The sequence below is a fragment of the Pelodiscus sinensis genome, chromosome 3 (assembly GCF_049634645.1).
Source record: "Pelodiscus sinensis isolate JC-2024 chromosome 3, ASM4963464v1, whole genome shotgun sequence".
NCBI classification, from domain to species: Eukaryota; Metazoa; Chordata; order Testudines; family Trionychidae; genus Pelodiscus; species Pelodiscus sinensis.
In genome coordinates, this window is record NC_134713.1 from 131,981,326 (window position 1) to 132,006,529 (window position 25,204).

Here is a 25,204-nt window from a genome sequence, read left to right on the forward strand (position 1 = left end):
GACAGCCCGGGCGCACTTGGGCTGTCCCGCTGCGGGCGTGCTCCGCGGCTTTGCTCCTGTCCCCCTGGTCTGCTGGGGGGGGGGGGTGCAGCTAGTGCCCCCCCCCCAGCAGACCAGGCTTTTCTTACCTACCCCTGGGGTAGAGCAGCTGGGGGCTGCCAGGTTGGTCCCGCAGCACCGCTCCGGACCAACCGGGCAGCACCCCAGCTGCTCTGCCCCAGGCGTCCTGATTCAGCCGCTGCTAGTCAGTTTCAGCAGTGGCTGAATCAGGACGCCTGGGGCAGAGCAGCTGGGGTGCTGCTGGGTTGCTCCAGTAGAGCCGAGGAGCCGTGCTACTGGAGCAACCCAGCAGCACCCCAGCTGCTCTGCCCCAGGAGTCCCCAAGTCAGCTGCTGCTGAAACTGACCAGCGGCTGACTACAGGAAGCTCCAGGCAGAGTAACTCTGCCTGGAGCTTCCTGGAATCAGCCGCTGATCAGTTTCAGCAGCAGCTGACTTGGGGATGCCTGGGTTTCTTAAGTTGAATCTGTATGTAAGTCAGAACTGGCATCCAGATTCAGCCGCGGTTGAAACTGATCAGTTTCAGCAGCGGCTGACGCCAGTTCCGACTTACATACAGATTCAACTTAAGAACAAACCTACAGTCCCTATCTTATACGTAACCCGGGGACTGCCTGTATTCCTAATGACTAACACAAGGCTTTAGCCCTAGTAATTTCTTAATTTACCAAAGAAACCAAAACTCATTACCTACATAAAGAAATGTAAACCTGGAAAAATTAGTGGATCTTTCTACTAGCTTTTAAGAATCTGAAGGATGTACTTTTTACCTTCTCTTTTCCCAGGTGAAACAATTTTAACATGCCAGTTCTTCTCAAGACAATGCGAAACATATACTGACAACTACTATTTTAAATTGTAAACTGACAGTTTACCAAAAAAAAAGATACAAAATAAAACACACATCGATGTGTACAACAGTTTATTAGGATGAGTCGTGGAAATGTAACACAGGGAAAACATTAAGCAGTTTTGCCTTTTAACTCAAACTAAACAAATCTCCTTAGCTTAACAACGTTTAAAACTAGATTTCAAAGAAAAGGCACCAGGAGATTAAACCTGGCAGTGATATTAAGTAATGATAAGTACCAGAGCTATGTTCAGCATTCTCTGAGAATTTTAAATTACATGTAATATAGTTAGCAGACTACAAATTAAAATGGTAATACTAATTTGTCATTTTTAAACATAAAGTTGTTTTTAAAAGGCCAAATAATGGCTCATAATAGTCAAGCAAAATAAACTTGAAGACCAAGATTTAGCATTTTTAAAACTGGATGCCTAAAATCAGGATTCTAAAGCCACATATGGACACTTAAGGGGATAGATTTTAAATCCCCATTAAACTGGATTTTAGTTAGTTATCAAGCACCAAGATGCACACTTCACCACGCCATTCCATTTCACCCCTTTCTCTTCTCTCATGCCCTCTGTTTGTATGCTGTCCTTAGGCTCTGATCCTTCACTTTTCCAAATGTGAGTAGTCTAACTGAACTCGTATACAAAAGTTCATACATGTATATTTTCCCATTACAAACTTTTCTGGAATCTGATTATCTAGCCAGGCATAAAGCACCTATTAACCTGTTGCTGTTATATATATTAAAAAATAATGTTTCACAGACCCTTGGATTTTATTTAAATTAAATACAAGAAAATACTCAAATCAAATTTAATATGCTTTCAAAATACTTTATTTTGGACCAAGAAGTTCAATAAAACTTTCACCAACAGATTACATTCTGCATTCTCAAAGCTGCATTTATTAATTGATTTTGATATGGTACAATGATACTTTATATTAGTATACAACAATCACTTGGAAGTCTCTAAAACAAGCACCAGAGACAGCAGCAAAGGGGAGGGAGGAGGCAGGCAGGAAGGAATTCAGAGCAGCCTCTGTCCATGGGGAGTTTGAGCCCCCTGCGGACAGGGGCTGCTGCTCCTTCTCAGAGGCAGCAGTGCTGGATGGCAGGTGAGAGCTAGTCTGTGTGGGGAGCCAATTTTTAAACCAGCTCCACCTGACACCCTGCACTGCTGCCTCTGGGGGCAAGCTGAGCCAGTCTGCAAGGGGAGCCAGTTTAAAAATCAGCTCCCTGTGCAGACCGGCTCCCACCCCACGCTGCTGCCTCTCAGTGGCAACAGCCTCTGTCCATGGGAGGCCCAAACTTCCCATGGACAGAGACCACTCCAGCATCTCACCTTCTCCCCCCGCCCCATGCTGCTGGCCTCTAATACAGGTCACGCACCTCTGTGGGAGCCGATACCTGCAGGGAGCCAGCTTGGAAGCCAGCTTCCTGAGCGAACCAGCTCCTGACTGCCCCTCCCACCTTGCTGCCTCTTTATCAGAGGCAGCAGTGGGGGGGGGTGGACGATAGGTGGCTCCATGGGATTTGGTGCTACAGGGAAGCCTGCTTTTAAGGTAGATACCTGTCCCCCCCCCCCCCAAGCACCAGCTCCCGCATGCCTGCCATGTTGCTGCCTCTGTAGGAACAAGCAGAGGGAGGAGCAGGCGAGTCTACAAGAAGCAGCACTGGCTTCCACCTTCCCCCTTGATGCCTCTATATCAGGAGCAGCAAGGGTGGGTGTAGTCGTTTGGATTAACCGATAAACCCAGGCTTATCCATAAATCATTTAAACGACTATACACCAACATCCCTAGCCTACACTAACTTTGAATACCTTAGATCAGTGGTTACCAACCAGTAGATCGGGATCTACTGGGAGATCTTGGAGCCTCTGACAGGTGATACTGATTGGTTTGTCCAGGAAACTCTCAAGCACTGGCACTTCAGTTGTTCCTCCACCCACTGTCATGCTGTTCCAGCCCTCTGTCTTGAGCTACCCCATGGAAGCCTCCTGCTTGTTGTGCAGGGGTGAGAGACAGAAAAGGGAGGTCTCTGATGTCAGAGTGTCCTTCTTCCTCCCCACTCCTGTACCCTATCTCTACAGTTAAAGAAGGTGGAGGGAGCTTGGCAATTTTCTGTCACTCTCACATAGTGTGTGTGTCTCTGACACTCTCACAAACATACACTGTCCTTCACTCTCATCTCCCAACCCCCAACACATACATGAGTTGTTGTAACTTCTTTTACTGCTTGCAAAGTGTGTTATTTTAGGCTTTTGACTGGTCTGTGCATTGCATAATTTTCATTTCTTTCTTATGCTTAAATTTAATTATTTGAGGAGTGAGTTCTAAAATGCCTAACACATCATTACTGGCGTGATTATCCCTAGAGTAATTGCTGTTCCTGGAAGTGGCCGATATGTGCCTGCAGCCCCTGAGAAGGGCAGAGCAGGGAGTCTCCACATGCTTTCCTTGCCTGCAGACACCACTCCTGCAGCTCCCATTGATCAGTGATGGGAAACTATGGCCAGTTTAAGCTGTAGGCTCAGTGCTTGTAGATGAGGGGCAGTGCATGGTGCCATGGAGTCATTGCTGTACATGCCAGCTGCTTTCAGGAGTTGTGGAGGGTCAGGGAAGGAGGAATAAGCCTGCCTTAACCCCACTGCTCCACCACCCAGAAGCCATCTCAGTTAAACAGTGCCCGACCAGAACCTGCTTCCTTGAACCCCTATGCCAGACCTGAACCTCTTCCTACACCCAATCTCGTACCCCAGACAGGAGTCCCCCTGCACCCAAACTCCTTCCCAGAGCTTGCACCCTGAAACTCTCCAATCTCTCAGCCTGGGCTAAGCCTAAAGCTAAACCTGAAGAGGAGGAGGAGCAGAGGCAGGGACTCAAAGAAGAGGCGGAAAGGAAGTGGGGGAAGGATATTTGGGTTTAAGATAGATCTTACATTGCACTTAAACTGAAAAAGTAAACTTGTGGCTTAAAAGATTGGAGACCACTGCCTTAGATGCTGAAACTGGTGTACTCTTTTCTTATTGTAATTTCTGATTAGCAATATCCAATCCCTGTTCTTTAAGATTTTTAACTTCGCAACTCTGTGGTGCACTTACCAACTACAGGCAGTCCCCGGGTTACGTACAAGATAGGGACTGTAGGTTTGTTCTTAAGTTGAATCTGTATGTAAGTCGGAACTGGCATCCAGATTCAGCCGCTGCTGAAACTGACCGCCAGTTCTGACTTACATACAGAATCAACTTTAAGAACCCCAAGCGTCCGCAAGTCAGTTGCTGCTGAAACTGATCAGCAGCTGATTCCAGGAAGCCTGGGGCAGAGTAACTCTGCCTCGGCTTCCTGTAGTCAGCACTGGTCAGTTTCAGCAGTGGCTAAATCAGGACGCCTGGGGCAGAGCAGCTGGGGTGCTGCTGGGTTGCTCCAGTAACGCCGCTCCTTGGCACTACTGGACCAACCCAGCAGCACCCCATCTGCTCTGCCCCAGGCGTCTTGATTCAGCCGCTGCTGAAACTGACCAGCAGCGGCTGAATCAGGACCAGAGCAGCTGGGGTGCTCCTGGGTTGGACCAGTAGCGCCCAGAGCGGCGCTGCGGGACCAACCGGCAGCACCCCAGCTGCTCTGCCACAGGCGTCCGGAGAAAAGCCTAGTCTGCTGGGGGGGGGGGCGTACTAGCTACGCACCCCCCCACCCCAGCAGACCAGGAAGACACGGGCGGCAGACCGAGACGCACCGCGGTCCCGCCGCCTGGGTCCTCCGCGGCTTTGCTCCCAGTCTCCCTGGTCTGCTGGAGACCAGCAGACCAGGGAGACGGGGAGCAAAGCCTCTGAGGACGCCGGCAGCGGGACAGCCGCGGGGCGTCTGGGCTGTCCCGCTGCCGGCTTCCTCCGCGGCTTTGCAAAGCCACGGGGAAGCCGGCAGCGGAGTAACCCAGGCGCGCCTGGGGTGCCCCGCTGCCCGAGCCCCCCCCTCGGCTTTGCAAAGCCACGGGGAAGCCGGCAGCGGAGCAGTCCAGACGCGCCTGGGCTGCCTCGCTGCCCGAGCCCCCCCGCAGCTTTGCAAAGCCGCGGGGGGGGCTCGGGCAGTGAGGCAGCCCAGGCGCGCCTGGACTGCTCCGCTGCCGGCTTCCCCGCGGCTTTGCAAAGCCGCGGGGGGGGGGGGGGCGGGTCGGGGGCCTCAGGCAGCCCAGGCGCCCCTGGGCTGCCCGAGCCCCTCCGCGGCTTTGCTCTGCGTCTTCCTGGTCTGCAGACCAGGGAAACGCAGGAAAGCCCCAGAGTACACGGGCGGCAGGACCGCGAGGTTCCGCAGTCCGTGTACTCTGGGGCAGCCCCGTTCGTATCTGCGGATCCGACATAAGTCGGATCCGCGTAAGTCGGGGACTGCCTGTATAGGAACTGATGAGTATGCTCAACAGAACCTGCTTGAAATCCATTCCATACCCTCAAAACTTCAACTACAGCAAAAATATTGAAATACTAGTTGAGATCCATGAAACCAGGCTGTCATGCTCATGCTGAGTCTGTATACTGTCATAATTATGTAATATTTTTGTTTTCTTTCTTGATATATATATATATTTAGTGCTTGGTCAAGCATAAACTACTCTCATACATTTTCTTTTCAGAATAAATGGAGTTATTTAATCATCTCCTTAAAACAGTTCCACAGAATGCAATAAGACAGCACTTTCAAAAGGTGATTTTAACATTTATAATATTTTGCCAGCAGTTCTGTTTTCCTGACTCTACTGGATTTAGACAACTAAAACTTCCCCTATCACCTAGCTTTATTTATTCCCATTACTTTCAATGCAGTCAAACTAGCCCAATCAATCAATTACAAAAGTAACTGACATCAAAAATATACCAATGAAAACTTGTGGTGCTGTTAATGTATTTAGTACAGATCAAAGGGGAAATGTGTTAGTTGAGACAAAAGCTTTGTTTTAAACTCACTGCATAATTAGCAAGTTTAGCTGAACATAAATCTCCTTATTTGCATATTTGAAATGTATATTCTATTTGAATGAAAACAATTCTCCAGTGATGACACAAAAGTAATCCAAATATTTTAAAAGAACTGTAAACAGTATACAAAATTAAGCCAGGAATGTTTCTAAATAAAACCTAATGGAATATCTCAAACAATGTATGTTTGTTTCATGAGGAGATTTTTCATATGGAAATTTCAATATTTAAACCACCTCGGTTATCCTATTAATCTACATGTTCTATTATGTCACTTTACAAGTTTAGGCTTTTTGAAGGAGGCATTGTTGTGGTAGAAGAAATCAATTGTTTTATATAGCATGTTACATGTAGTCTGAGGAAAAACCAATCTTTAGCATAGTTACATTTAGTATATACTGACATGCTTACACTAACACCCTCAAAAGTGCAAGTGTCATTAATTACACTTTAACAGAATATCAGATAGTTTAGAAATTATTCTAGAAATGGAAACAAGTTTTAAGATTTAGTTACAACACAGTTCTCTGCCAACACAGTTACAGGATGTTTCCATTGTCCTGTGTTTTTTGTGAGTTGCTTTGTTTTGGTTTTAAGTTTAGCAGTAGTTTTTAGAAAGCATGTTGAAGCCTTGGATGATTGTAAAAGATGTTAGATCTCTTCTACATTTCAAAACAGAACTATTTCAGCTGTGCACTTTTGGATTTCTATCATGGGTGGGAACAGTTTAACTGGATTACAGCAACCAATATTTTCTTTATGGTAATCATGGCACAAAGTAAATAGTGTTTCCAAGTAATTTAAACAGGAAACACTGCATTAGTGTACTGATATCATAACTATCTTCTAAACAAGAATCTATATTTTAACAAGTTTTTTAAAACTATTTATAAAGTGTATTGGAAACAGGAGAATTATTAGCTATTTACCCATTAAGACTTGCACCCAGAAAATCAGCAAAGATTCTGTAAACTGTTTTCCTGATAGACATTTTCCAGGCATTTTAAGGGAACTATTTATCTGGGTGGGGAGCGTGTTTTATTTTGTTTGAAGACTAACAACTACAGAAGCATGTAGTTTGAAACGTCTTTCATAAATCAATATACAGTGTCTGATAACTACCTGCTCACAGAAGCTTATTTTATAAACAGTTCAACTCTAGACAAGTTTTCATGTTCATCTAATAAAATACCCTTAGATAATAAAGTTTGTTTCGGTTACAAAAGCAATATAACTTTCCTAGGAGGAATTAGTTTTCTATCATTGTTCCAGCTCAAAAAAACCCCAACAAATCAAAATCTTGAGGTGCTGACACTATCAGCTTCCCATAGACAAAATGTAACAACCTCAAAAAAATGAATTATTTTTAATTTGGTTTTGTGTCAAATAAAATTATATACTAAAACACTGATACATAAACTTTCCATGCAGACATATAAAAGTTAGTAGAATCTACTCAAGTTAACATTAATAGTTATAACAAACAGATAAATCAGGGAAGAAGTCACCTACAACAAAAATATGACTATAAGTATAATATATGAAAAATTTGGAAATGTGTCATAAATTTATATTAGAGAATTTGGACTAACAAAATACACATACACACCTCACAAAAAAAACCATCTAGTTCTGTGAGGTTTTTCTTTGAATCTTTCATTTGAATTTCCATGTTTGCCTCATCCAACTAGAACACATACACATACTATAATTAACACCCCAATCCAATTAAAGATATTGGGGTCAATTTAAAATTTCCAGCAGAAAGACAAATAGACCTTCAAACAGAATAACCTTAATGAATAAACTTTCAAAAATCAAAAGGAACTTTCTTCTTTTGTATGCACACTTTCTTCAATCCTGACTGCCCTAAACTGTATTAAGCATGTGGAGCGACACAAAAGTCTAAAAACAAAAAGCAAAGCACTTTGTTCATTTTTGGGCTACTTGATTGTTGGCAGGTAAGTTTTTTTACTATACTCAAAATGAGCAACAATTATAGCTGCTTCATTCAAGTATCCCTATGAACGAAGTTACAGCAAGTCAGAATCAAGTACCTGCAGAATGGCTATAAGCTCCCAGAAGTATTAATACAGTGATACTAATAGTTTATCAAATATTTACATCCTAATTTTGACAAACTTCTGATGACAGAGATATTTACTCTAAAGTAGATCTTAAAGATTTATTTTTACAGAATAAATTAAAATAGCCACTCAATTGGTAATTATATTTAGTAATGTTACAATATCCACAAGTGTTAACATTTATCATCCATTTAGTGTTCAGTTCTAATTTTAAGATAACAAAACTCCTGTTTTAAAACCACTCATTTTAATTAAGGTATGAGGAAGAAAAAAAAACTGTTAAAAGTGATGCAAAAATGTCTGTTTATTGCCCATAAGTAAATTGAGAATTAAAAATTCACATGTAGCAATTAAACTCTCTATAAGCCTCCTGTCAACACTAGTTACTTCATAACAGTGTAATCTAAATTATACTTCAAATGATTCAAAAACTTTCATTCAAAAGTAATTAACCTGCAACTAACCTAAGTACCATATACCTATAGGCCCGCACACACATACACACACACACACACACTGCAGTTTGTACTGTCAGAATAAAATTACACTTTGCTTACAGAAGCTAGTAACTAACCCTGCAGACAGTATACCCCCACCTTACTAGGTCAGACCTTTTTCTTCAACTATGCTGCCTATAATTCTATGCAAATCCTGGAAACCACAACCGAGAGCAATGCACCAACAATTAACTAATAGCAGTCACTTCAACATTAACTTTTGGATGTGCAAGGCAGCCACCATAATGGCTGATCCAGCAGGACTGATGCGCAGGAGGAGGTTGGTTTGTTTACTTGCTTGCCAGAGCCGCCAGCAGCAGCAGTAGCAGCACCACTCGAGCAATGCAATGCCACACGCACAGACCACCCTTCCACATTTCTATTCTTAGCACACGCGCAACTTCCCAGCTGATAAAAATTTTACTACGAACAACACAGAACCTCTCTCTACGTTACATTTACCTCAGATCCATCGCCAGGCGGGGGCTGGGGGGGGAGGGGGAGAGGACCAAGGAAGGCGATGGGGTGGGTCGTAGTGGGAGGGGTTTCTGCGTGGGAACTAGCCGCCTTTGCCGCCCCGGGCACTCTCTCCCCGCCCCATCATCATCACCTTAGCGATGCAGTAACCTGCGGTACCCGGGGGACAGGCCGCCCCCGCCCGGCGGCGGGGAGGGGAGGAGGGCGGCGGCCAGTCGGAGCCCCCCGCCCCCGGCGCCGCGGGGTGTCTCGGGGGTGTCTGGGGCCGAGGGGGAGGAGCCGGGCGCCAACGCAGCCTCCTCCCCCAGACACAGACGGTCTGGCTAGGCCACAGGCGCCCCCTCCCCGCCTGCCCCCGCCGCCCAGCCCCGGCGGTTACCTGCGACGGCGGCGCGCGCGGGGCGGAGGGGTCCCCGCTCCGCCTCCCCGGTGCCCCCCCGCCGGGCTCGCTCCCTGGCGGCCGGTGTCTCCGCGGGGGGAGGGGGCGGCTCCGGCGGTCCCAGCGCGCGGAGGCGGCGGCGGCGGCGGCGGCTACATGGAGCGAGCGTCCCCGCTACACAGGGAGGCGCCCGGCCGGGCAGCGCGGCCGCAGCATCCGCGGGGTCAGGGCGGCGGCGGCTCCGCGCTCTGCCTCGCTCGCCCCGGAGCCGCCCGGGCCCCCCGCGCTCGGCTCCGCCCGCCGCCTCCGCCGGGCTCGTTACTGACTTTCGGGAAAACTCCCGACGTCACTGGCGGCTCCCCCCGAGTGTCTCCCCCTCCGCGGCGGCGGCGGCGGCATCCCCCAGCTCTCGCGAGAAGCGCTGCACTGGGGGGGCTGCCAGACAGAGCGGGCAGGAGGAGGAGGGGGAACCAGACAGAGCGGGGGGGGGGGGGGGGGGAGGAATGAGGTGAGACAGACAGACCGACCGACCCGGCCTGATAGACAGCTTGTCTGCCTGGGGAGACTGAGGGGAAGGAAGAGCCAGAGGGTTGGGGAGGAGGAGAGCAACGGAGCCAGGCAGGAGGGGAAGGGGAGAGGCAGGCAGAGGGAAGATGGGTGGATCTGGCCTGGGGACTCATCACAAGGGAAGGGTTCTGGAGCAGGAAGAGGTTCATGGAGGTTTCAAGTCTCAGAGAGGTAGCTGTGTTGGTCTGTATCTGCCAAAACAACTAGACGTCTTGTGGCACCTTAGAGAGGAACAGCTTTATTAGGGCATAAGCTTTCCTGGGTAAAACCCACTTTGATGAAGTTTTCAATCAGGCAGCGTGAAGGCATGGGTGACCGAGGTTATCCAGCTGGTGAGGAACGTTTCCTTGCCTGTAGGACATCATGATCTTTAGATATTTGTACCAACCAACACACCCTATGCCAGGATAACAGTCCCCCTGCAGCTAGCACAACATTTTATGGTTAACCCCCTTTTTATACAAAATAAAATCTGCAAATAATTTCCCAGTGATTAGTTGTTGTTTATTGCAAAAAAATGTTTTAAAAAAAGTGAAAAGGCAAAAAAATTAACCTCATGCTTTTCTGGGTAAATATCCAGGTAACTATTGCCCTCTTCTCCAGATCTGTTTTTTTTAAACTTTCACAATAACATCTTGCGTTCTGAAAGGCAGTCAGATACAGTTTTTCATTTTTCAACCCATTTTAGCCTGAAATGTACTGTAATTCACCAACCTTTATGTGCAGATAGTTTTCAGCATATCTATATAGCTGGTAGTGTGTAGCATAGGGATGGTCACACTGGCTTGTGAGATGTATCTGGCTTTTCCAGAGTTAAAGTATCAGAGGGGTAGCCGTGTTAGTCTGAATCTGCAAAAGCGGCGAGGAGTCCTGTGGCACCTTATAGACTAACTGAAGTGTTGGAGCACGAAAGCTTATGCTCCAACACTTTGGTTAGCCTATAAGGTGCCACAGGACTCCTCGCTGCTTTTGCAGAGTTAAAGTGTAATCTTTGGCAGAGGGAGCAGGGATCTTGGGATTTCAGTCCTTCAGGGCATGCCTGCCAGGGCTCAGGGCCTCAGCAGGAGTGAGACTAAAGCTCCAAGGCCTGGAAAGCATCTCCCATGGTACTGTGATGGACTAGGCTGGGGCTGGGCACCGCTGAGGGTATCCGCTCAGGGCAAATTGCTCAAAATAAGGGCTCCTTAAATCCCCTGACTGGAGATTTTTCCCAAATAGGCCACAAACCAGTCACACCGAGCACTTCAGCTGCCAATCTGGCCAGCAGGAAGCCTCACAAGCAAAACCCCTCAGACACCACCACTCTCCCTGGGCCACAATCAGCCCCGGGCCTAACACACAGGTGAGGGGTTATAGAACGCAATCTCACCTATCCTGAACTGGTTCTCCCAGTCCCAAAAAAACAGCAACAATTCCCAGTCAATTTACACTTTGGATCTTACCCACAAGATCACGCTAGGCCAATCCTTTAGAATCTAAAATCTAAAGGTTTATTAATAACAGAAAGAAAAGGTGGAGAGTAAGGTTGTTAAAGAAAATATATTACATGCATCAAATCACCAAGTTCTGGATGCAGGCTCTCAGCAGGGTGTTATAAACTGCTATCTTAAAAGTCTTTGATGTACATCCTATGCCAGGAGGGGTTGACAATCCTTCCCAACTCGCTGTCCCTCGTAAGGCTGCATCTGGGATCAGTGGCAGAATTGAAGACAAGATGGAGTCCACCTCATGGCACTTTATATCCATTCCTTGTATGTCCCAAGCTGGAGCGAGTGACATGGCCAAGTGACCTATCCCTGTGTCCCATGCCAGCAGCCATGACATTGGCTGGTTTGCAGGTTTCCAGATGCATTCCTCAGGTGTGTATTGGGCACCTTGAGAGCCATTGTCCCTGGAACGGTGCTAATTAGCATAGTCATTCATTGGACAATCCTCCTTTACAACAGGCAGTGCAGTCCAGTATCAGCACAGAGTGCATATTGATAACTCCACACACAGACATCATACAAGTACATGAGTATCATACACAGAATCAGTAGAACATAAGCTTGTCCCATGGGTGCAGCAGTGATCTGGCTGCTCCCTTTAAAATCCAGTAATGTGACTGATACTGAAGCCCCAAACCCAGGAGTTGTGTCTCGGAATTCCGAAGAGTGTCATGTGTGGCTTGAAGGATCAGTAAGTCTGGCCACACCTGGATAGTGAGTGTGGTACTGACAAAAGTGATACACCAGCACCCAAATCATTCCAATAGTTCTGCCCTTGCTCCCCATTCTGTTTGTATCTGTGACGCTCTCAGGCGTCACTACCTCCTTGGGTGCCAATAAACCCCACAGTTTGTCTTCGGTTCCCCAACTCCCTTGCACAGCGGGAGGGGAAGGGGGGCCCGGGCCCACCCACTCTCACGGGCCCCAGCCCTGGGCTCTAAGGGTTCGGACTCACTCTGGTCCGACCCGGCTGACGGGTGTGAACCCTTAACGCGTCAGCCCGCTAGCCGATCCGGGCTCCGCCCTGGGCTGCTTCCTTCCCCTGCCCCGCGCGGCCGCGGTTCCTGTCCCGGGTATCCTGGACGTGCAGCTCACTGCCGGTGCGCAGTTCGGTCGGGTCCAGGGGTAGCGGGCTCAGGCTCGCCAGTCGCTTTCCTCCCCTGCCGGGTTCTCCTCCGAGGCGGTCGAGCTCGCCCTCCCGCCTCATTCTCTTCGTCCGCCCGGCTCTTTTAAATCCGGCGCCGGGGCCATGACTCCGGCGGCTCCCAGCGGCCCCCCCACCCACGTCCGGCTGACGGCGTGTTGCCGTGGCAACGTGCCTTCTGCTCCCGCCACCTCCAGCCCGCGCCGATCAACGCGGCGTCGGTCAGAGCGGGGCGCGCGGCGGCCGAGCAACCGGGACAGAGCTGGCTGCTGTCTGGCTGGCCGCCATACAGCGCCATCTGGGGCTGTGTCCCCGAGCTGTGTGGGTCTAACCTGTCACACACACCCCCTTTTAGCTTGCCTCCCTCTTCCTCCAAGTCCTCCTCGTGTCTCCTTGAAAAGAAATCCGCATTTTGGTGCTGTGCACCGGGCCTGTGAGCTACCTCAAAGGCGTATGGCTGTAGCGCCAAGTACCAATGCATCAGCCAATGGTTTGTGTCCTTCATGGTTTGTAACCAGCAGAGGGGGGCGTGATGGGTAATCACCTTGAACCGATCCCCTAAAAGGTAGTACCTTAGCATGTCCAAGGCCCATTTTACTGTGAGTGCTTCCTTTTCGATAGTAGAATACCGTCACTCCCGGGGGAACAGCTTGCGGCTGATGTACACTATCGGGTGTTTGTCTTCCCCTTCTCCCTGCGATAGTACTGCGCCCATTCCTGTCTCGGAGGCGTCTGTTTGAACAGTATACGGGCGGTTAAAATCTGGTTGCGCTAATACAGGGTCCTGACTAAGACTCTCTTTCAGCAGTTGGAACGCTACCTCACACTTCGGGGACCAGCCCACTTTCTGGGGCATTGTGGCCCGTGTCAAGTCTGTTAAAGGCGCGGCTATCGCTGCGAAGTTCGGAACAAAGCAGCGGTAGTATCCCGCCAACCCGAGGAATTGCCGTACTTGTTTTTTTGTTTGGGGGGGGGGAGTAATTTCTCAAGGCTTCTACTTTATCCATCATGGGGTGTATCTGACCCCGTCCCACCACATACCCCAGATAAGTCACCTCCTTTTCGCCAAAGCGGCACTTTCATGGATTGGCTGTAAGCCCCGCTCCCCGTAAGGCTCGTAGGACCGCTCCCACATGCTGGAGGTGTTCTCCCCAGGTCTGGCTATAGACAACAATATCATCGATGTAGGCGGCTGCCCATCGCCCTTGTTCCTTCAGTACTCGATCCATGAGACGCTGGAATGTAGCGGCCGCTCCATGTAATCCGAAGGGCATTCGTGTAAAGTGATATAGCCCGAAAGGGATCGAAAAGGCCGTTTTCTCTTGGGAGGGCGGAGACAAGGGGATTTGCCAATATCCGCGGGTCAGATCTAAGGTGGACAAATAGCGGGCACCCCCTAACCGGTCCAGTAGTTCGTCCACTCGCAGCATGGGGTATGCATCAAAGCGGGACAGAGCATTAACCTTCCAGAAATCAATGCAAAATTGTGTCGACCCGTCAGGCTTCGGGACGAGCACTATAGGGCTGCGCCATTCACTAAAGGATTCCTCCACCACCCCCCAGCGGAGCATCCTCTGCACCTCTTCCCGCACGGTGGCCCACATCCGCCGGGGCACAGGCCGTACCTGGTCACGTATCTTTTTTCTTGGATCTGTTTCGATATGATGGTGAATAAGGGTGGTCCGTCCTGGCTCGTCCGTCAGGACGTCTGCGAAGGTCCGTAGTACCCCCTCTAGCTCTCTCATCTGGCTTTCATCCAGCTCATTGCCTGTTGAAAAGGCCCTGGGGGTGCTCTCGCTTGCTTCCCCAGGACCCAGCTCGGGATCGGGGGGTACGGGGTTTAGCAGGAAGGCCTCGCGTTGTCTCCAAGCCTTTAGGAGATTGACGTGGTACACCTTGGTGTCTTTTCGCCTACCCGACAATTTTACTTCATAGTCTACCTCCTCTACCCGTTTTAGGACTTCGAAGGCTCCCTGCCACCTAGCGACCAGCTTCGAGCCCGGGGTAGGGAGTAACACCAATGCCCGCTGTCCCGGCTCAAAGATTCGCAAGTGGGAGTCCCGGTTATAATACTGGGCTTGTGTCGCCTGTGCGTGTTCTAGATTTTCCTTCGTGAATTCCCCCAACCTGTGTAGCCTTTCCCGGAGCTCCAATATATATTGTATGGACCCTTTTACTCGGGTCCCCTGTTACTCCCAGTCTTCGCGGATGATATCTAGGATCCCTCGCGGGTGTCTGCCAAACACCAATTCAAAGGGGGAGAACCCCGTGGAGGCTTGGGGGACCTCCCGTATCGCGAATAGGAGGGCGGGCAAGAGCGTGTCCCAGTCTTTTGGTTCTTGGCCCACAAACTTCCGTAGCATTTCTTTTAACGTTCGGTTGAAACTCTCCACCAACCCGTCAGTTTGCGGGTGGTATACTGCTGTTTTCCACCGCCCGATCCGCAATAATTTACACAACTCATTCATTAACTTAGAAGTAAAATTCATCCCCTGGTCTGTCAAAATTTCCTCCGGGAGTCTGACTTGGGAGAAAATTTTCATGAGTTCCGTAGCCAAAGTGGCCGCGTGCACGTTCCGAAGGGGTACCACCTCGGGGTACCGCATCACATAGTCTAAAACTACCAGGATATATTGATGTCCAGTCTTTGATTTATCCAGCGGTCCCACTATGTCCATAGCAATCTTTGAGAAGGGTACCCCCACCACTGGTAAGGGCACGAGAGGGGCCTTAGGCACCCCTTGGGGCCCCACCTTTTGGCAGTCCGGGCAAGACCCACAGAAGTTCTTCACTTCCCGGTAGACCCCCCAGCCAATAAAAAGTCTTATAATGCGCTGCACTGTCTTTTCTGCTCCTAAATGTCCGGCCCAGGGGTTAGCATGGGCTAGCTCCATGAGTTGGTGCCGGTATCGCTTCGGTACTAATAATTGCCTCACGCCCGGCAACCCCTCCCGCCCCTTTTCCACCCGGTACAATCGGTCATTGTGTACCTCAAAATGCAGGCCGGTCGGTTCCTCGTTCTGCGAGGCATCCTCGTCCAGCGGGTCTCGGGTGGAGGTCCAGGCGTGCCGGAGGGAGGGATCCTCTCGCGGCTCCTGTAGAAAGTCGCCATCGGCCCATTCTAAGGCCTGGGGTTCCCCAGGTTCCCCTATTCGGTTGTCCTGTTGGTGGAGTCCTAACATACTCTCCTCTTCCTTAGGGGTCTCCGGTCCCCTCCACGCCTCCAGGGCCCTGCGAAAACCCGCCCAGTCCCATCCTAATAGGACCGGGTATACTAGTTTGGGAGCGATCACCATGTAACACCAGTCTTGAAAAACTGGTTCTCCTCCGAGGCGGTTGAGCTCGCTCTCCCGCCTCATTCTCTTCGTCTGCCCAGCTCTTTTAAATCCGGCGCCGGGGCCATGACCCCGGCAGCACCCGGCGGCCCCGCCCCCCGCCCACGTCCGGCTGACGGCGTGTTGCCGTGGCGACGTGCCTCCTGCTCCCGCCGCCTCCAGCCCGCGCCGATCAACGCAGCGTCGGTCAGAGCGGGCCAGCGGCGGCCGAGCAGCTGGGACAGAGCTGGCTGCCATCCGGCTGGCCGCCATACAGCGCCGTCTGGGGCTGCGTCCCCGAGCTGTGCGGGTCTAACCCATCACAGTATCCTTCTCCAGGTGGTGAGGGCCCTCAACTCCATCCTGCTGCATAGGCTAGTCATCCTGTGTAATGTGGATCCCATCATCACCAGCTTTGCCGCCATGGGCTTCCCCAATTCTGGGGGTCCATTGATGGCACCCACATCTCCATCCAGGCTCCTGACAACCGGGCCTCTGCTTACAGCAACTAGAAGGGGTTATTTTCAATGGTGCTGCAGGCCCTTGTTGATCACTGAAGTGGTTTCACCAACATTAACATCAGGTGGTCAGGGAAGGTGCACAATGCCCACATATTCTGCAACTCCAGCCTCTTCCAGAAGATGCATGTTGGCAGTTTTTTCCCCAATTGCACCATCAGGATTGGGAACGTGGACATGTCCATATGTATTGTGTGTGATGCAGCCTACCCCTTGTTCCCTGGCTCATGAAGCCCTACATGGGACACCTGGACCCTACCAAGGAACAGTTCAATGCCAAGTTCAGCAAGGCTCACATCATGCGGGAGAGCATCTTTGGCTGTTCGAAGAGGGGGTTCTGCTGTCTCCTTACCCGCCAGGACCTCGGCAAATGGAATGTCTCTCAGATAGCGGCAGTCTGCTGTGTTGTGCACAACCTTTGTGAGAACAAGGGGGGAGACATTCCTGCCTGGGTGGGAGGTAGAGGCTGAGCAGGCCTATCGGGAGCTGTGCACATCGAGGAGGACCTGAGGGAGAGTTTCTGACAAGGCCAGCTGTGACACTTTCTCCTGGACCTCCCCACAAAGGCCCTCTGCATTGCCCCACTGTGCCTTTCCTCCTACACCCCCTGTTTCCCCTTCCCTCCCTTCCAACCTTCCCCTCACTGCTCCCCTGCAAATACAATGACCAGATTTTATGGTTTGAAACAATCAACTGGTTTTTTTTAAAATTTTGGGTAAATATAACTGGGGAGGGACTGGGGAAAGAACCTGGGATGAGGGGTTCAGGGATAGGGCTGGGACTGATGCCTGCCATCCCACTGCCTTGTGTACAGGGCCCTTAGTGTCTGGGGAGGCTAGAGGGGCAGAGGCAGGGACAGGGACAGGAGCAAGTGCGGGGGGAACTTGGGAAGGAGTGGGTATGTGGGGGGGGGGGCGGCTGCTGGACCACTCAACTGCAGCAAGCAGGCAGTCGATGGCAGTGGTGTATGCTGCGCACATGCTCCAGATCTGCTGGGACGGTTCCAGCTGGATGTTGCAGCACAGCTCCAAGTTGGCACCCCACCTCTGCTCCTGCTGCTTGAGACACGGCTGCAGGGTACACAGGCAAGTGATGAGTTCCCACTTCAGGTCCTCATGGGGTCATCTATGCTGGCCTCTATGCTCTTGCAGGTTTGGAGGATGGCATGGAAAGTGGTGGACAAGGCTCACTCACAGCTGGTCCAGCTGTGAAGAAAAGTGAGAAAGGCAGTCATCCCAGGAGACACTGTGCATGAAGCCCAGCCCCCATCTCTGAGCCAGTCCCGAAAGGTGTCGGTTCAGATGATGGTGATGTGCTTCGAGCAAGGCCACCTGTGGCTTGGCCAGCATGTACTGTCTTGCAGGGGCACAGATGTCCCAGGGGAGCCTACTACCCTCATAACCCAGGGACAAGCAGGCATTAGAAGGTGCTAGCCAGGCCAGGAGCCTGCGGGTGGGAGGGAGGTGACAGGGTGGCGGCATCCCACAGGGTGAGGACTTCTATCTGTGCCCACTGGAGGAGAAGGGGGGAGGATGTTGGGGAAGGTGGGTGTGAGAGGCAGAGGACACTTTCCGGGGAGGGTAGTACTGGGGTCCCCTCCGCTTCCTCCCCCTGACAGGTTCCCATGTAGGGGATTGGTGTCCTCCACCTCACGGCACTTGCCAGGAGCGGATGCTGCCCTGAGAGCGCAGGCATAACCATGTGCCTTGTGCAGCACTGCTGTGTGTGTCGATGACTCCAGCCTCCTTAGTGGTGGCTTGTGGTGGGAGGATGTTCCACCATGGGGTCAGGGGTAAGGCAGGCCTGTGCGGGAACCCTGTGAGCAGGAGCACCAGGTTCCTTTGTGGCAGCCTCATGTAGCTGTCTGTTCCCGACTGGCACTCTATGTTCACCCACATGCACAGGCTGCTGTGTGATGCCCAGGCTCAGTGAAGAGCATGCATCCCCTCCCTGCCCAACACCTCCCCCTGTGTGTGTGTAGGGAAAGTAATGCCACTCACCTGATGGGCCTTCCCTAGACTCGTCTGAACTCTAGGAGACATCCCGGGAGGGGGAGGAGGCACTGGCTCCAGGGACTGAATGACCTCCTGGCTGGTGGGCATCGTGTCCTGGCTGGCCTTGTCTTCTTCCTCCATCCTTATTCTTCTGGTGCAGAGCCCCACCCTCCGGGAGGCAGGCAACAGGTGTCTCCCGGACGGAGTCCACGACGAGAAGGGGAAACGGACCAATCCCCTTTCCAGAATGCAATGCAACTGTTCATAAAAGTGGCAGACCTGGGGTGCTGATCCTGAGTAGGAACTGTGTTCCCTGGCCTTGATGTAGGCCTACCTCAGTTCTTTGATTTTCATGCGCACCTGCTCCTGGGTGTGCATATGTCCCCTCTGGCCCAGGCTGTCAGCCATCCAGCCGTAGACGTTGTCATTCCTGTGCCTGATGAAAAGATCCTGGAGATTTGCCTCCTCTCCTCAGACCAAAATGAGATCCAGGATTTTCACACCAGACCAGGAAGAGACCTTTTTCTGTCCCTGGGCAGGGGCTTGGGAGCCCTGGGGGACTGAGTGGGAGCACTGGGGTCAGCCATTGCTGCACACAAGGGTGGTGCTATGTGGCATAGGGATGTCAGGGCCTTCCTTGTGTCACAAACTATTTCCCCTGTGGCTGGACCTTTAAAGCCTGCAGGGGAAGGGGAACTATAAAGTTCTGAGGGGTTTGGACAGAGTGGCCACCAGGGAAGCTGTGAGAAGCTCTGGAGGCCAATTATTTTGAAATAATCACAGTTGTGCCATCCACACACACCGTATTTCAAAATAACTATTTTGAAATAGATGTTCTTCCACATAAAATGAGCATTTATTATTCTGGTATAAGAAGTCTGTTATTTAAAAATGATTTCAAAATTATGGGCTTGCTGTGTAGACACTCACCTTGTTATTTTGAAACAATGTTACTTATTTCAAAATATCATTGCAGTGTAGGCATGCACTCTGTATCTTCAGTTGTGAAGGGAGATGAGCAAAACCTACTGCTTAAATTGATTATGTATACTTTTCTAGAAAAGTATCTATTCTGTGTTGCTACCTTTTTCAGTTCCTATAATTAGGGGTTTCCTCTTTTTCATTAGCTCTTCAGTGAAGTGAATAGATTGTGTAATCAGTCATTATTTCTGTGATACATTGGCAGTTTTATTCTTTTACTGTACTTCAGTAATCAGGGATAAGATACATTAAATTCCCATTGTAGTTGTTACTGTTTTATAATACCAAAGGTGGAATCCCTGAATGCTGCCAGTTTGCTTGTTGTAGACTAACTGGAAAGATCCCAAGGTTTGAGCATAGGTAATAACTAGTCAACTGGCTGTCAGACCCTGTAACTACCTACACACATGCTTTGTTCTATCCCTGTATTTTTGGCTCACTAGTATAGCCCTCTAAAATTAGTCTTAGGATGCTTATACAGGTGGGTGGCTTCCTTGTGGGCTGGAAAGTCTGGGGCTAAGCCCTAATTACAAGAGAAGTACCACCTGAGAGGAGTCAGGGATTCCAATATAAAAGGTAGCAGAATGGCAATGAGAATGAGGTTGGAGCGTGAGCTCAGGGTAAGAGGGTAGAGTGCCAATAAGAGAGGGTTGGAGTAGTTTCAGGTGAACATATGGGGGTGCATCTAGACTGGCAAGATTTTGCGCAAAAGCAGTTGCTTTTGCGCAAAAAGCTTGCCAGCTGTCTACACTGGCCACTTGAATTTGTGCAAGAGCACTGACATTCTAATGTAAGAATTCAGTGCTTCTTGCAACTGTCTGGTGTGGTTTAAAGTAAAAGGTTCGGAAATGTGGCTAGTCCCAGAAAGGCGCAGAAACAGGCAAACTATTACTAAATATCTTTTAAACTTTTATTAAAGGGCTTCTACATATACATTATGATTTTATCAATTTCTTACATATGTAGGCACCAAATAATTATTAGAATGACCAATAAGCAAAATGCAATACAGTAAAGAAAATTCCCTGAGGTTTTTCTAAATCCCAATAGTTGTTAACAAGGGACCAGGGATTATCAACAGTTACATTTACATCAATCTTACTCATAAGTCTAATTATTTATCTAAAACTCTTAACAATACTACTTAACAATACCTCTAAACAATTTCAGATAACAATACTTACATTTAACAGACACACAAACTACAACAATAACAACAACATATTTGGTATTCATTATGTTTGGTATACGTTACGTTCTACAGGAACTCGTTTGGTTCGGTGAGCGGGAGGTGGCCCTTGGGTGATCAGTCCTCGGACCTGGCTCATATTCTGTCATCCAATGTTTATTCAGGATTCCTCAATTTGATACAGGAGGAGAAGCTGTTTTATAGAGAAAGCTTTTGTGCGCTTTTTGGGTGTGTCTAGACTACATGCCTCCTTCGACGGAGGCATGTAGATTAGCCAGATCGGAAGAGGGAAATGAAGCCGCGATTAAAATAATCGCGGCTTCATTTAAATTTAAATGGCTGCCCCGATCTGCCGATCAGCTGTTTGTCGGCAGATCGGGGCAGTCTGGACGCGATGCGCCGACAAAGAAGCCTTTCTTCATCGGCACAGGTAAACCTGGTTTCACGAGGCTTACCTGTGCCGATGAAGAAAGGCTTCTTTGTCGGCGCGTCGCGTCCAGACTGCCCCGATCTGCCGACAAACAGCTGATCGGCAGATCGGGGCAGCCATTTAAATTTAAATGAAGCCGCGATTATTTTAATCGCGGCTTCATTTCCCTCTTCCGATCTGGCTAATCTACATGCCTCCGTCGAAGGAGGCATGTAGTCTAGACACACCCTTTGTGATAGGCTAGCAGACCCTGTCTGTTAAGTGACAGGAGTGAGATGGTTTCCTGTTTTTCCTTTTCTGCCTTATCGAGCATGGCACAATCAGCACAACCAGCACGAACTTTACATGAACTTTTCAGGTCTGGTTTTGGTTCCTGTTCGTCACTGATCTTTAAGTTACATAGTGTAAGGGTTTTCATCAAGGGGAAGTTGACCTTTTGCTTGGATGGCAATACGCACAAGAGGCCTGGCCAGCAAAGAGCCTGCTTTCACATCTGGGAAGGAGTACGGCAGAAAGGGATCTAGGGGTTATAGTGGACTACAAGTTGAATATGAGTCAGCAGTGTGATGCTGTTGCAAAAAAAGCAAACATGATTCTGGGATGCATTAACAGGTGTGTTGTGAGCAAGACACGAGAAGTCATTCTTCCGCTCTACTCTGCACTGGTTAGGCCTCAACTGGAGTATTGTGTTCAGTTCTGGGCACCACATTTCAAGAAAGATGTGGAGAAATTGGAGAGGGTCCAGAGAAGAGCAATGAGAATGATTGAAGGTCTAGAGAACATGACCTATGAGAGAAGGCTGAAGGAACTGGGTTTGTTTAGTTTAGAAAAGAGAAGATTGAGGGGGGACATGATAGCAGTTTTCAGATATCTAAAAGGGTGTCATAAGGAGGAGGGAGAAAACTTGTTCATCTTAGCCTCTGGGGATAGAACAAGAAGCAATGGGCTTAAACTGCAGCAAGGGAGGTTTAGGTTGGACATTAGGAAAAAGTTCCTAACGGTCAGGGTAGTCAAACACTGGAATAAATTGCCCAGGGAGGTTGTGGAATCTCCATCTGTGGAGATATTTAAGAGTAGGTTAGACAAATGTCTATCAGAGATGGTCTAGCCAGTACTTGGTCCTGCCATGAGGGCAGGGGTCTGGCCTCGATGACCTCTCGAGGTCCCTTCCAGTCCTAGTATTCTATGATTCTATGACTGCAACATTTCCTTTGTGGAGCCAGCCTGTTGTGTGCTCCATAATCTTTGCAAGAGCAAAGGAGAAAGTTATCTGGCAGGGTGGGGGATTTTTGAGCAGCCAGATACCAGGCCAATAAGGACAGAGTGCGACAGCGCAAATCAGAGAGGCTTTGAAAGAAAGCTTTAGGAATGGCCAGTTTTGAGACTCATGAACGTTGTTCTCATCGAGATGCTCCTGCATTCCCTGTGTTTGCCTGTAATCCTCCACCCCACTCCTGCAGTGCAAGCAATAAAGAGGCTGTCGTTCAGAAATCATGCTTTTTTATTTGAGGCAGACATCAGAGAAATAAAAGAAGTCTATGGTGGGAATGCCCTCCGCCCCCTATCCTGAGGCCCTGGGGGCAGAGGCTATGAAGCTGAGGGAGGAGGCAAAGTTACTTTGCAGAGTGGAGGATCTTTTCCAGGCACTAAGCCAGATGCTCCATTACTGTTGTCAGGGAGACAAAGATACTGTCCTGTTGCCTTGCCTGCAACTCTCTATATGCTCTCCTCTCCTGCTGCTCTGCAACACTGTCCAGTGCTTGGCCCACATCTCCTCCCCCAAGCAGAGACCAGGCCATAACCCTATCCTTCAGGATAGTTTAGGCAGTTCCCTGCACTGTATGCTGGCATTTGTAGATCCCATTCTTAGACACCCAACTCAGTTCATGTATAGGGAGTCAGGGCACGTAACTCAACTCTTGGGAATTGATCTGGGAGGTAGGTGTCTAAAAGGTGCTACACTGTTGAATCCTGCAAAAATCTAAGTCCCCTTTTTGGATCTAGCTCTTGTCCCCAACAAGAAGTGCCCTTGGCATGTTTGAATACTTCACTGGGAAATGACAAATTTTATGTGTCTTGTTAAAGGTCTGCTCATGCAAAGCTTTACATACATAAGCAAACCTTATCTGCATGAACAATCATTCTATAAGTAGTCTCACTGAACTCAATGAGACTGATTCTAATCTGATTTTTTTAAATTTCTGTGGATTGTAAAGTGTGTGGTTCAGCAAACATTTACTATATAACTAAATTTCTCATTAATTTTCATTTGGGGCCAGATTATTCGAGCATTATTTCAATTAGTAGTACACTGCTATGATTTAAGTGGGCTCTTTCATGGAGTAAGGTATTATTCAATATGCTTTGCAGAAATGAGTCTCTTGATTAATAACTATTTTTAGTGTTATGCCTACTTTGGAAATAATGTGGCTGGGGTGTTCCTACTGTGAAAATTTAATAATGATGACATAGCTTCTGAAGAAATAACTATTTTCAGATTAGCTACTTAGTGTATATAAAGAGATGGGAAGAGAAGCATGATATCAAGAAGTGAATTGTACGAGGATAGAGAAATAATATATCTTGCTGATGAACAAATTGCTACAGCTGATCAAACATTTTGCAAGTGATAGAAGGGTACTAGATCTATATATAGAGCCCTGCAAATCATGGATAGCTGGGGGTATCCACATCTATGGATGTAAATATCTGCATCCTCATTTTTGCAGATGCAGATACTAATTTTGGATCCATGTAGGGCTGTATCTATAGACTAACTCCCTAATTTAGGCTACGTCTAGACTGCAAGCCTCTTTCGAAAAAGCCTCTTTTGAAAGAGTGTCTAGACTACAACCAGTACTTTCGGAAAAGCAAGCCACTTTTTTGAAAGAGAGAACCCAGGCAATCTGGATGCTCTCTTTTGAAAAAGCACAGTTTGCATTACCTAGTGCCTTTTTTCAAAAGAGAACTTTCAAAAAAAGGCATTCTGCCTCGTAAAACGAGGTTTTCCGCGGTCAAAAAAACTGCTGCATTCTTTCAATTTACTTTAGAAAGAACACGGCATCAGTCTAGATGCAGGGAAAGTTTTTTCAAAAAAGGCTAATTTTTCAAAAAAACCCTGTAGTCTAGACACATCCTATGAATGCATAGCTATTATGGTATGCCTTACACAAATAGGGACATGGAAGCATCTGAAGAAAACTCATTCATTGTCATACATATTGGAAAGACCAATATGGCTGAAACAAAGAAAAAATTTCCATTTATAACTCAGAAATCTGGACCAGAAGCTAAAGGAGAAAACTGTGTCACGTAATCACTCCAGGAATTTTGCCAATACTGGGAGCTGAAGACGGAAGCTCTCCTTCTATTCAATGTAATAAATTTGTGGAGTTCTGAAATCCCTCCGTTATAGGCATGGTTGGTATAAGGATATATTAATCCTGAGGGTAAACATGTGACCTAGAATGGTATAGAGAAGAGAGGGTTATTTCTACAGAGCTATGGTCCTTTTGTTGTAACAAGAATGAGCTGTGCAGATTTAATGGCCTCCAATTTAGCTTCATCCCCCTTCATCAGTGGAAGACTAATGGTGTCCATTTGGAAGATTTAAAACTAAAATTGAATTGTAAAATGGGTAGTGGGACAATGTGACTAAAAAGGAAATGTAGACAAGATATTAAAACAAAAGTTAGAAAAATACTTCTAAAATAGCTCTACGCCACTATTAGAGCACAGGAAATAAATAGGACTAATTCCATATTTTCATGCATGAAAACATTTAAAAGGATGGGATTTAACTTAATAGTTAGTCATTTAAATATGACTACATACTAGCTCAGATTATTACACTTTCTCATGATTTCTCCATGCCAGTTTATATAGTTTAACATCACATATAACTAGTTTCCCCTATTGCTATATGAAAGGCAGACACCGGTATTAGGGGGAAACAACTGACAAGCCAACAATGATATTCACTTATATACTAAGTGCTGCCAAATGCATAAACTGCAGGGGGGGGGGGGGTGGAGGGGGAGGCTTCAAGTATCTTTCAATTATAATGTGGTTAGGGGTTACTTGCAAAAACCGTGCTTAAATTATTTTAAACAAATATGATTTGTTTATGTAATTAGATGGCACCGAAGACGTAGTGAGTTTGATCCTTACTGTACTTTGAATGTCTTCAACTTCCATTAGGCTGTGCCACTGAATCCTCTTTCTTATTAAATACACCCAAATTCTTCTCTTG

General features: G+C 48.3%; 1 protein-coding gene across 2 annotated transcripts in view; it reads right to left on the bottom strand.

Annotated features, from left to right (window-relative positions):
• AKT3 (AKT serine/threonine kinase 3) overlaps window positions 1-9,719 on the bottom strand; it is a 254,031-nt gene extending 244,312 nt beyond the window's left edge. The window contains exon 1 of one of the 2 annotated variants that reach the window (XM_075924864.1): window positions 9,329-9,719. The gene's annotated coding sequence lies outside the window, so the exon portion shown is untranslated. The remainder of the gene's footprint in view (window positions 1-9,328) is intronic. The other variant, XM_075924865.1, reaches the window with a different exon arrangement.
• Between the last annotated feature and the right edge of the window lie 15,485 nt (window positions 9,720-25,204).